The 12,634-nt window shown below is 39.2% G+C and overlaps 2 pseudogenes across 2 annotated transcripts; one reads left to right on the forward strand and one right to left on the reverse strand.

Moving 5' to 3' along the window:
* Positions 1-157: 157 nt before the first annotated feature.
* AT1G21020 lies at positions 158-4,599 on the forward strand (annotated as a pseudogene; the record flags this gene model as incomplete). Its single annotated transcript has 8 exons — positions 158-1,015; positions 1,581-2,246; positions 2,328-2,855; positions 2,937-3,050; positions 3,129-3,209; positions 3,625-3,731; positions 3,809-3,893; positions 3,991-4,599.
* Positions 4,600-6,600: 2,001 nt separating this feature from the next.
* On the reverse strand, positions 6,601-9,952 carry AT1G21040 (annotated as a pseudogene; the record flags this gene model as incomplete). Its single annotated transcript has 1 exon — positions 6,601-9,952.
* Between the last annotated feature and the right edge of the window lie 2,682 nt (positions 9,953-12,634).

Consider the following 12,634-nt stretch of genomic DNA (forward strand, 5'->3'; position numbering starts at 1 on the left):
ATTTCACAAATATATGCGGTTTAAGCTATTCAACGTTCTCGATCGCCATCAACTTCTTTATTTCTCCAATCTATATTCCGATTAACTGAAATCTTAGGTACATACTGTTTCTGATTTATAAACTTCTATTTTGTGCAGAAAAGGGTTCGACTTGTAGATGATGAACAACTCTTTACCCCGTCGATTGTTTAGGTCTGGATCCGAGCCCAACGGTGAGAGAGTGCAGTCCTACAGTGAACTGTCTTTGATAGATGACATCGCTAACGCGTTAGATGCGGAGGACATGAAAATTCTCCGGGAATCTCAGTTTGGGAAATTATTTGATTTCTCCGAAAGCGCCGCGTATTCTGGGAAGCTTATTCACTTTTTGCTAACGAGGCAGCTTGTTGTTAGGAAGAAACAAGAAATTTGGGTAATTTTCTCTGGATCCCCTGTTCGGTTTTCCATTTCTGAGTTTCAAAATGTTACCGGTTTGAACTGCGACAAACCGCCTCGTATGAAAGAGAGGAAAGGGAAACGAAAATTGGCGCCTGGCAAGTATTGGTACAGCCTATTTGACCGCAGTGATGTATCTGTTGAGTGGGTTGTTGGCAGGCTGAAGAAGCGAGTGGTTCAAGATCAAGGAATTCGTTTACGTTACGCTGTGCTGGCCTTGATTGATGGCGTTTTATGCCCAACCTCGGGTAGAAGTAAAATCTCTCCGGTCCATGCGGACATGGCAGAAAATTTAGACATGTTTCTAAATTTTCCTTGGGGGACTATGTCATTCCTAATGACGTTGAAGAGTGTTACTGCAAGGGGAGCTGATAAACTTATGCGGAAATCTATCACCGTTCAAGGTTTCCCACACGCACTCCAACTTTTGCTACTGCAAAGTGTTCCTCGAATCAGAGAATTGCAATTCCCTGAAGCCGTTGAAGATAGTGACTCAGAAATGGAGGAAACAGATACGGAAATTGAGCGCTTATGGAGTTTGAAGTTGGATCTTGTTTGGAAAGTCGACCGGCAGTCTCAGGTGAGCAATGCATCTCTGCTCTCGTAAATTAATTTTCATATGCTCGTTTTTATCATGAAAACCTCTTCTTTTCCTATCAAAAACATACAATTATAGATTCATATCATTCTGTGTAAACGTGTAGCATGTGGCTTAGGTTTTTAATATGTGTTGATTTACTATTTGTTATTTATATCATGATTTCTGTATAAATTGTATGGTTTTAAATCTGATCACAGTTTCTTTAGAATAATCATAACATGGCTGTAAATGTGTAGCATGTGGTTAAGTTTTTTTTTAATATGTGCTGATTTACTATTTATTATTTATATCATGATTTATGCAAAAACTGCATGGTTTTAAATATGATCACAGTTCTTTTTAATAACCATACCCTGTTACCTTAGTAAGTCACGTATGGCGGTATGCATTACAACATCTGGTTATATGATGAAATAACATGTTGTTTTTAAGGAGCACATGGGTACATAATCTATATTTCACTGTTAGTAACAGTATAAATACTTTTAGTACATGTAATAAAACATAATATCATGTGGCTAAAGTCTAACTCTTTGTTTTTCAGATTAAAGTCGTTTCTATTTGGAGTGGAACACCGACTGGTGACGCTTTCAAGTCAGGTTGGGTCGAGGACGAAGAAGATCTATCTGTTGACTACATGTTGCAACTAATAAAAGAGGAGCACATATTCAAGGGGTCCATGTTTTCAGGTGGTGTTGTCCCTGATTCGCTACCCGATGAAAGGAATGACAACAGTGATGTATGTAGCACTTATGATTGTGTTGATGAGGATACCATACAACCTGATGCTTCCTTGCCTGGCTCTTCTAAACCCCGTAAAACTAAAGGGCAGGTTCACATACCAGATTCGATTAAAAATTACATTGACATGAAAGACAAGCGTATGGAGTCGCGTATGTTGAAGGCTATAGCTGATTCAGAGGCTAGATTGAGCAGCTTGTTGAGGGAAAGCCATGGCAGGAAGAATAAGCGTCACAGTGGTCCTAAGTCAAGAGATGTGGGTGAGGGATTAGGTGGGAAGAAGGGATCCTCCCTTGTTGTTTTGGATAATGGCAGGGTAGCCCAGTCGAAGGAGAACAGTGGTTCTGGATTTATTGATCAAGTCTTAGGTGAAGTGATGCATGATATTAACGACGCAGAACCTACACAGACTACAACTTCCATAGGTCGCTTATCCCCACCGACTAGGCCTGGATTGCGTAGTTCTCTGGTATACGTTTAACAGTTTTGTAAATATTCTGTATTTTATGAGAGTTCTTCCTAATTCAAGTATTGTTTTCATAACAAACAGAAACGGAAGAGAGGCAACAATGGCCCAACAGCAGCCACCATCCTGACGCCAGCAGTAGACAACAGTTCAGCTGAAAAGTCTGTTTCTGCTGATAAACATGTATCCCCTGAAGCTGTCAATATCAACAAAGTTGGAGGGGTGGTGACTGATACCACTGAGGATGAGTCAGCTAGAGATGGGATTCATGACATTGGCTCTTCCACTCTGCCGGCTAAAGAATTAGACGATATGTTTGCGGAAAAGTCTGTTTCTGGTGATAAAACTGTATCCCATCAAGATAATATCTTGGTTGATGCCCCCGGTGATGGGATAGGTGGAGAGGGCCTTGATGATATCCAAACTAGCCCTGATAAACCTATTCCGGCTGCAGCGAGTCATACTCAGTGTTTGCTTCCTCCTCCCACAGACGTCAATGAGTTCTTTGAATCTGAGCCCAGCCTCCCTGATCCATATGTGGTGCTTGTTGACATGGATGGTGTTGCATACAATGTAGGTCAGCCAGAGTTGCAGTACACCATCCCATGCATAGTGAGTTCAAACCTTCTCATATAGTTTTTATGTTTTTTTTTTTCCGTGTATTGGCTCTAACGTCTGTTGTTTGCCTTGCAGATAGAGTCTGATTTGACTGCCCAATGTAAGTCAACCCCCGGGCCAATGGTTGATGACGGTGCTTCAGATAAAGATGGAGAAGGACTTGCTGACCCACCTGCTACAGCCGATAATGTTAGATCATATAATTCATTATTTTTTACTCTCGTTACCACTAACAAACTAATTACATGCAACTGTTTCTTATTTTAGGCCAATTTAAGCCAAATGCCGATGATATCTGAACCGTCCCTGCCAGCCCCAACAAATGATATTGTGGACCCTGATGGCAAGGTTGCATAAATGCGTTTAGCTAGTGTTAAATATGGATTTCATAGTTTTGTGTTAGGTCTAGTTTGGGTGCATGAATGGTTAAGATATTGTTAAATATGGATTTCGTAGTTTTGTGGTAGGTCAAGTTTACTTATTCATGGTTTTTAAAAACAAAACACTGGTTTAATATGCACACGGTTATATTTTGCGATACATCATGTATTTTCAGCATGGTTCAGGGTTTTACCTAATATAACAAAAAAATATTTAAAAAGTTTTGTCATATTGTAAGTGTTTTGCCCGTACAAACATCAAGGTTTTAGAACAAATTACATGCCATTAAGTTTAACACAGAATGTTTAGGATTATGCAAACTCTAATTTCCTGATTATTAAGATAACATCTGATTTTCTAATCACGTTTACGTTGCTCACAGCTCCAACATGAATCCGTAATAGCCTCTTCCACAAGCGGTAGGTCTGTTACTTTTGGGCATGATGTTAGCCGTAAGAACAAGATAAATCGCTTATATGGCATGTCTGGGTATTAATTCCAACCTTATGCTATTTTATTTTGTTTGACTCATATTACTTAAAACTTATGCATATGGCTGTTATTAGGGACATTGATTTTGGGGCTTGTCGAACACTTTCCGCCATTGAGTTGCGTGAGATTGTTGAGTTCAAGACCGTTGTACCCAAAATGGTATGATAAATATCATGTGGGTAAAAAAGATTACATAGTGCTCTATAAACATAGGGTTTGCCTTAAACACCTAATATGCGTTCTACTCTATTTACAGGTTATGGACATCTTCATTAATAGCATAAGGATTAACTGGTGTGCAAATAATATCATTGAAAAGCACCAAGCCGTTTCATTCATTGATTCAACATTTGTGGTTGAATTATCCAAGCATTACCCAAAATTCGTCAAGTCTGCTGATAAGGGAATGTATGGGTTTGATCACGACCTACTTGAATGTACCCCTACAGGTTCTGCTGTGGTCTACATTCCATTTCTCATTGATTTACAGCATTGGGTAGGGCTTTGTGTTGATATGAGTGCAAGGATCATTAGCGTCCTCGACTGCTATACAGGATTATGGCGTGAAACAAAATTGAAGAAAGTGCTTTTGCCCCTTGCTGAAATGTTACCATATCTATTTCGATTTGCTATTAAAATGGCTGGGGAAAAGAAACTTCGTTTGAAATCTCTTGCGGTTCACAGAGAAAATGATATTCCACAGGCAGATTCTGTAAAATATTCTGGAGTCATGGCAGCTCGTTTAATTGAAGCCCATGCCAATGGTGGGATTCAGGCTTGCAAAGAAGTGAAGCATGCTGATGTGGTGACTGCTGCTAATAAATATTTCATTGCCGGTTTTGAATTAGCTAATGGGATTGTCTGACCCAAATGTTCTAGTGTGTTTACCTTCTATTACCTGACTCTGTAATATATTAGACACCTAACAGTTGAGTACCTAATGTTCTTTCTATGCACCTGTTTTGTGTAGTAAACATATGTCACTGCAATTCTAATATGTACCGTGCGTTTTATATTTACCTCATGATTCGTTTAAATATAGATGCATTCTAACTGTGGCTTAGTTGATATTTAGGACTTACCCGGTTGTAAACTTTGCAATAATAATGACCCGTTTAAAAATATTTTGGATTATACACCTTAGACAGATTAACATGATCAAAAAGTCAATATAAAACATGTAATATAGGTACATATCACGCCATTTTAATGTAATATCGTTATTTGACACCATTATCATAACGACTAACACATTAGACATAAAACATGTACTTTTTACAAACAGAATGTGATTTATAGATGCTACGCGGGTTAATATAAAATAACAGCATATTATTTTAAAGGATGCTTCCCTTCTGGTTACGAGATTTCCACGTTGGGTGCAGCTTGTACCATCTAACATCGCCGACAGAATTCTTTTGAACAAAAGAAAATGTAGCACTCTTCGCATCTATTATATATGTTGTGGATTGATACACATGGAGGATGGGCCCCATTCCATGTAAGCTTGTAAGCTGTACCATGGCGCACAGCCATTCGTTCAAGAGCTGAAAATAAAGAATCACCCATAGCTAATACTTCGGCCCAAGGTAGGGCAAACAGTTGTTCAGTGAAAAATTCACCTAGCTCCTTCTCACCACCACAAATAGACAACATAGCCATAACAAACAGCGCCTCATCTACCTTGTTTACAGCTTTAAAAATGTGTTTTTTTGCCATGACTAAATCTTTCTCCCAACAAGCATACCTTAGCCCTTCAAGATAATGTGCTTCCGGGTTATTTGCCTCCAATGCGTCGTCAAATTGTTTTCTGAACAGCCCACCCACCCGCATGAGTACTGGATTCTGACGATACTGTCTCATTTCTACCCTTGCAAGCATGTGTAAGTAGGCCGAAGGACGTTTTATTATTGACGGAGATGTTGATAGCCAATATGTATATATAGTCCAATATTGTTAGTGTATATATTCACTCATTTATGTGGCGTAGTTGGGGGGTGAAATGTGTGGTGCAGAAGCACTTATTGGGTTCTGAGAAAATAGTCGAAGTGGCATAAGGAATCCTATGTGGAACTGTTCAACTCTCGGTGCCCGGTTTTACCTCACGCAATTGCTAAACATCACATGTGGTTTTCTCGAATAGCATCTTATTTTGATTTATGGTTGGAATGATTTCATCTTGTTGGAATCCTTGACATAAAATGTCAGTTCATGATGGCTGAACATTTTTATGGACTTTAATTTGCCAGTAATGGTGCTATATCTATTCGTTATATTTGTTTCATATATTTCCTCATTTAACCCCTTGTCTGTGGATCTGAATTTTACATTACACCACGTATTAATAATTAAACACTCGCGTCTTTACTTAATATCATGAGTCTGTTTACAAAAGGGGGAACATAAAGTTTTTTTCTACACAAAAGCCAAAAAACAGAACATTATCCTTTGTCCGTAGAAGGTGGTCTTCTATACGGCACTTACTGGAATTGGGGTCCCTTGATTGCATTCTCAACGTAGCTTTTAGTTGCCACCCTAATTGCCACATCTAATTGCTAATATGTACATTATACCAAGTGACCCTTCCTTTTACATAATATCCATATGTGATGGACTTCCCCTTGCTTATATAACACAACATATAACTCATGAAGAAGACGCGAGACACAACACCCCCTGCAGATGATATTATAAAAATTGTATGAACGTTGTTTCTATCTATAGCATGATACGGTATAAAATAACATTGTACCTTTATATGGGCATTTTGCACGTGGCGCGATTATGGCCGGCGCCTGTGCAACGAGAACAACGTGTTACTTGTCGCTGGGGACACTGAGATGAAGATTGAGCAATTGTTAGGAATTTAAAACACTAAGGGTGTTACAGTAAATTCCAAATGTATAACGTTTACCGTGAATTCCCCCCTTGAAGTAATTCTTTTCTTTTTCGGCCGTCCCGATGGACGGCGCGTGGCTGGCGGGAAGAGGCGGAGAGAGGCTATTGGTTCAGGTAAAGCGAAAACGTCACCAACCTCGGGTACAGGTTTTATGGTACCTAGGTAAGACATTCTCCAGCTTTCAACAGAATATTCCGGCGCCATCAGTCCTTGTATTGGAACGCCTTCAGCCACTGCAGCCGCTATTGCGTGGGGGCAAGGCAAGTGAAGCAAATCAAATGCTCTACAGGAGCATGTGCGTTCCATAAGCTTCACGTGGTAGACACTTGCGCCTTCCTCCCTTATCTCGTAATCGTACCTGTCAAGGCGATGAACCGCAAATCGGACTGATTTTTCAAAGTTACGATGAACAACTTCTCTCATCTTTGGTGGTAGAGGCGATGCTTCGGTTCTAGCTGCCTCACGCCTCATAGCAAACCAGGAAATTAATGTGGTCCGAATGAACTCTAACAAGGAAATGATTGGTAGTTCACGGGCTTCTTTCAAGACTGCGTTCAAAGACTCCGCCACATTGCTAGTCATGACGTTGTATCTTTCCCCAAGGAAATAAGCGCGTGTCCAATGGCAAAAACCAACAGATTCCAAGTATCGTGCGCAAGCCGGATCTAGTCTTATCACCTCATTGAAATATGTATGAAATTCACAGATCCGGAAAGCCCTCGCAGCTCTTGACACGTGGAACAGCAAGTGTTTCTTCTTATATGAGGTCGCTATGTTTCGTTGCAGATGAACAATACATGCCCCGTGCTTAGCCTTTGGGTAGACCTGCATGTTAACATGTGTTATACGTATATAGCAGGGCATATTGGTAGATAGCATGTGTTCTAAAATAAATAAGAGCCATATGCTGTATATAACATGTAACATTTAAAATTATCAATTTTAAGGATTACCCTTCGAAGACCGGTATAAATGGAGGAATGTCTGTCTGAGACGAAGGTCAGGTTATCTCCATCCGGTATAGCGGTGCTCAAAACACGGAAAAACCATTCCCATGCGTCATCGTTTTCGCTATCGACCACGCCAAACGCTATGGGAAAAACCTGGAAATTAGCGTCTTGGCCGCTGGCGGTTAGGAGGCATCCACCGTATTTGCCTTTCAGGTGGGCACCGTCAATAACAATGACTCGTTTCATGCAAGAGAAACCTTGAATCGATGCGGCGAATGCTAAGAACATGTACTTAAACCGGTGATTACCCTTTCCATCAACCTCTGTCTTTAGATCAACAATTGAACCTGGATTAGCCTCGCGCAGCACATGTAGGTAGGCTGGCAACAGAGTGAAACTATTCGCAGCTGATCCTTGTGCACTATCCATCGCAATTTCTCTTGATTTCCATGCCTTCCAATAGGAAATTCTAACTGAGTAATCGGTCAATAGGATGCGTTGAAGGTCAATAGCCCTTGGCCCCCGACTGTTGCCCGCATATTTAGACTGAATTATGCTGCCTATGACCCGCGTTGTTGCTGCTCTGTGGTAATTACTCCTTTCTTCTACAGTGCAAGTGTGCTCGAGATTAGCACTTCGAATTTGGTAATTGTCAGAATCCTCCAGCTTGACGATGTATACACGCCAAGGGCATGTTTCAGAAATGCAGGTTAAAGTCATTAGTTTCTTGCAGGAACGATCACGACGGAAATGGAACCGTCTATTAAGTGCGTGAACTGCTAATTTGACATTGCAATCCTGTTTATTTTTGAATACCCGGCCAACAAACAGTTCATCACCTTCGTAGACCACATCCCGAATTGCTAATTCCATTCCGACGCGGCCTACACAACAATAAAGTTCGTGTGTTATTTACACTGTACACATGTTGTGAATGTAGAAAGCATGTATTTGTATGACTAAATAGTAACACTTTGACCAACATAATATCTATATCCCATGATGTTCAATATTAAAGCATGTTACTCTATATTTTGATTAGGGATATCTCAGGGATATCAACGTAAATTGAAACCATGTGTTGGTTTGTAAGCATATCATTATATTACATGATATTAAATACAATTTGTTATTTAAACTAAACAAATATGATGTGGATATTAAGATTGTATTCGTACGACTAATCAGGAATTCAGCGAAATTAAATTTTTATTGCATGGTATTTATACGAATAACATGTTACTCTATATGACGGTTATTATTAGAACACTCTTGCAATATGTGTTGTTCTTAAAAACAACATGCTATGTAATTGGTACCTTCTTCCCCTTGTTCGTCTAGGGTTGGCGCTGCATCCCTGTTGAAAGATGCGAAGTTAAGGCACATGTCTTCAAGAGCCTCATGCAGAGGTACCGCGAGATCCAAGTGTACACCTAGAGGTTCCACCAAGTTAGTTGCGGAAGGCCCAAAAAAATTGCACTCCTTAATTGTCTCGCCCCCGGGATAGTCGTTTTCGTCGTTGTACGCTTCCCCTTCACTGAGAGAGTCGTAAGATTCAGTGGCTAAATTAATTGACGGTAACCCCAGATTTTTAAGTAAATCTGCCTCAACAACAGTTGAGTCTTCTTCCTGCGTAAATAGATGTCTTAGTACTGTAATGGTATATTCGAGTGGCTGAATTTAATAAACGCAGAATATTTTACCTGATCTCCATCTTCAGTCGCTGTGTCCATACTTTCAGTCGTTAACATCGGGGAAGCTGCCTCAACAGCTGGTCTCACAGGGTGTTGTTGTACGTTGGTAGAAGAGTCTCCAACGTTTTGACCTTCTGTTTCCGTTGAACGCATCCAGCGGAGGACCGCCTCGTCATCCATAAGCCTTTTCCACACAACGGACTCGTAGTTAGGTGATCGTTCAGCGTTGACGTATAAAGGTGATTTGCCTTTATCTGCAAATCCGTAACTTGAAGTCTGACTTGTTCCACCATCTTCGGAACCATCATCCACCGTTTGCTTGGAGACAAACAAACTCAAGTCCTCCAACTCAAAACGCATAGCTAGAAACACTCCCATTGTCTCCTCTGAAGTTATGCTTACTGGCTTCGTGCGCCCACCAAAGGTAGTTTCCATGTCCATCCAATCAGGCCATTGGTAAGTCAGGTGTAGTGGGCCTTCAACGTATTCCTGTCCGTACGCTTCTCTAACAAGCTGGCGCACAGATGCTAACTTCTCCCCTTCCCCAATGCTCAACCTCCTCACTGCATTATTGTGATTGGATATGAATAACCATGTTCCATCAGCTCCGATTGCCCAGGAGCCACTCACCGTCCTGACATAACGATCGTCGGTTATTTCGGTTATAACCACCATCGGTACCTACACATTAATAGAGTTGCATTAAATAGAGATAAATCAACCATGAGTTTTTTAAAAATAGCAACAAACCCGACCAAAAGAACATTCATTAATTGCATACCAAAACAGAAATGATCGAGTTCTTCGATGTTGTTGGATACGTAGTGTGTGCTTTATAGGAAGAAGTAGAGGTGTGAGAGATGATATCTTGCCATCTTTCTTCTTTTATAGAAAAGGTTAACTTTGTTTTTTAGGGCTACAGTAACTAAAGATATTTCTAGTAACAGTTGCTTAACCATTTGCAGCCACGCGAATTTCAAAACGGTATGATTTCCCTCCCAACACCCGAGGGAGGCGTGAAGCGACAATTCACGAATGTCAAATCGAAGTGGTAAGCGTTCTTTATTTGTATTGCATGTTATCGTCAAAATAACCAGGTGATTTACTTAGTCTTTGCTTTACACATTTTCGTGAACCGAGGTAGTATATCTTCTGCCCCCACTTGCCTATTCGTAATCTTGACGTCATTGACCAACGTGTCAACTTAACGACCTGCCATTCTGTAGCGTATAGCATAAGCACACAAACCTTGCTTTACACAATTAACCAATGTCAAATCGAAGTGTTAAGTGTTCTTTATTTGTATTGCATGTTATCGTCAAAATAACCAGGTGATTTACTTAGTCTTTGCTTTACACATTTTCGTGAACCGAGGTAGTATATCTTCTGCCCCCACTTGCCTATTCGTAATCTTGACGTCATTGACCAACGTGTCAACTTAACGACCTGCCATTCTGTAGCGTATAGCATAAGCACACAAACCTTGCTTTACACAATTAACCAATGTCAAATCGAAGTGTTAAGTGTTCTTTATTTGTATTGCATGTTATCGTCAAAATAACCATGTGATTTACTTAGTCTTTGCTTTACACATTTCCGTGAACCGAGGTATAGATTCAGTATATCTTCTGCCCCCACTTGCCTATTCGTAATCTTGACGTCATTGACCAACGTGTCAACTTATCGACCTGCCATTTTGTAGCGTATAGCATAAGCACACAAACCTTGTGTTAAAAAGTGCTACACTAAAGAAAAGGGTTTACACATACAACAATATATTACGTTGGAAGCTGTATATCCTCTGACGCCGCATTAAATGCGTCTGATACGTATCTCCATCTCTCTTTGCTCGCGCTTTTTATTGTCACATCCGGGAATTTTTCTAATAATTTTCTCTTATGTTTTCTTTCCAAGTTGCTCCGATATGATTATTGTGATTTTAAAACATCACATGTTGTTTCCGTAGTACTTGTGCTGTTTACCAAATCGTAGTACTTCTGCTGGTCATAGATTCAAGGTAAAAGCCCATTCACCTTGTTGAATAATCAATCCAGTACAATACTCACCCGAAAAAGTTACCAGCCCAATATCGTGGTATATACTCCATTTCAATACTAATTTTTTTGTTTTTTAATGATTATTTTTTTAAAAAAAAAATGAAATAAATCCTTTCATAGTACATGCTGCTGCAGTTGTAAATTGCATGTATTTTATGAAACGTTCAGTACAAACTTAGAAAGTTGTAGTAATGAAAGCTCTAAATTGAGATCTACACTCATAAATAGTTCATGCTTTATTTAGTAGTAACTGCATAAGTAATGCATGCTTTTTTTTTTTGATACGTTGTAATCATTGCCCTACAATCTCTAGCTCCCCTACATCTACAAGTCTGCTGTCGGGAATATGGTTTTGCCGCCCATCCGTAGAGGCTATATCGGATATTTCGCATGGTAAAAAAACGTTATATACCCAACTTTTCTGGGAGAAGGTCATTCTCTTAATAAGGATGTCAAATTTGGTCATTCAGTAAATTAACCCTTCAATATATAACAATACGGACGTAGGAAATTGAACATAAAAGCAAAAAAATTGTTGTTGAAGATGATTTTCGAAATTTTCTTTCTCAAGGTGCCACACTGCCATGCTGTGAATGTTATCAATAGATTAGGCTAAAACCCTACATCATATTTTTATTCGTTGCGCAAAACTATAATGAATTCGATATAAGCAATGATTATAAAGAGCATTTCAAGAAATGCTATAAAAAATACCGTAGCATGATTGGGTTTTAATCATTGCTCTATGCATGCTTATTCTTAGGCCCTCACGCCCTACATCATTATTCTCATGTTACATTTTCTTGGTAAAAGCATCTAAATCTTTTTGTAGTGACAGAGGAAAGCATATATATTCTCGAGAACAATATTCCAATTTATATAAATATCGTAAGAAAAAAAGAGTCCAAGTAATTTCAATTAGTTCAATTTAATGTGTATTTTTTTTCTTTGAAAATTTTAAAAAGGTGAGTAAGAAGACCACTGGAATTGTGTTTTCAACATCAATTCATGACCTAAAGCAAATAAAGCCAGAGATTTAGGACATCTCCATCCATGAAAAACCCACAAAGTTTCTCAAACAAAAAAAATATTAATATTATATTATAATTTGATTATTTGATTAAAAAAGTATTTTTGTTAAAAAATTGAACTAATAATAAGATGAAAATTGTCATGATGGGTTGTAGAGAATATCTCAGAGTTTCTCAAGTGAGAAACTTTCTACACTCTCTCTTTCATTTTCATTATTTTTATTTTTTTAATTGTGAGAAATTCTTATGATATATCCTTAATAGAGATG

Source organism: Arabidopsis thaliana, assembly GCF_000001735.4.
Source record: "Arabidopsis thaliana chromosome 1 sequence".
Taxonomy (NCBI): domain Eukaryota; kingdom Viridiplantae; phylum Streptophyta; class Magnoliopsida; order Brassicales; family Brassicaceae; genus Arabidopsis; species Arabidopsis thaliana.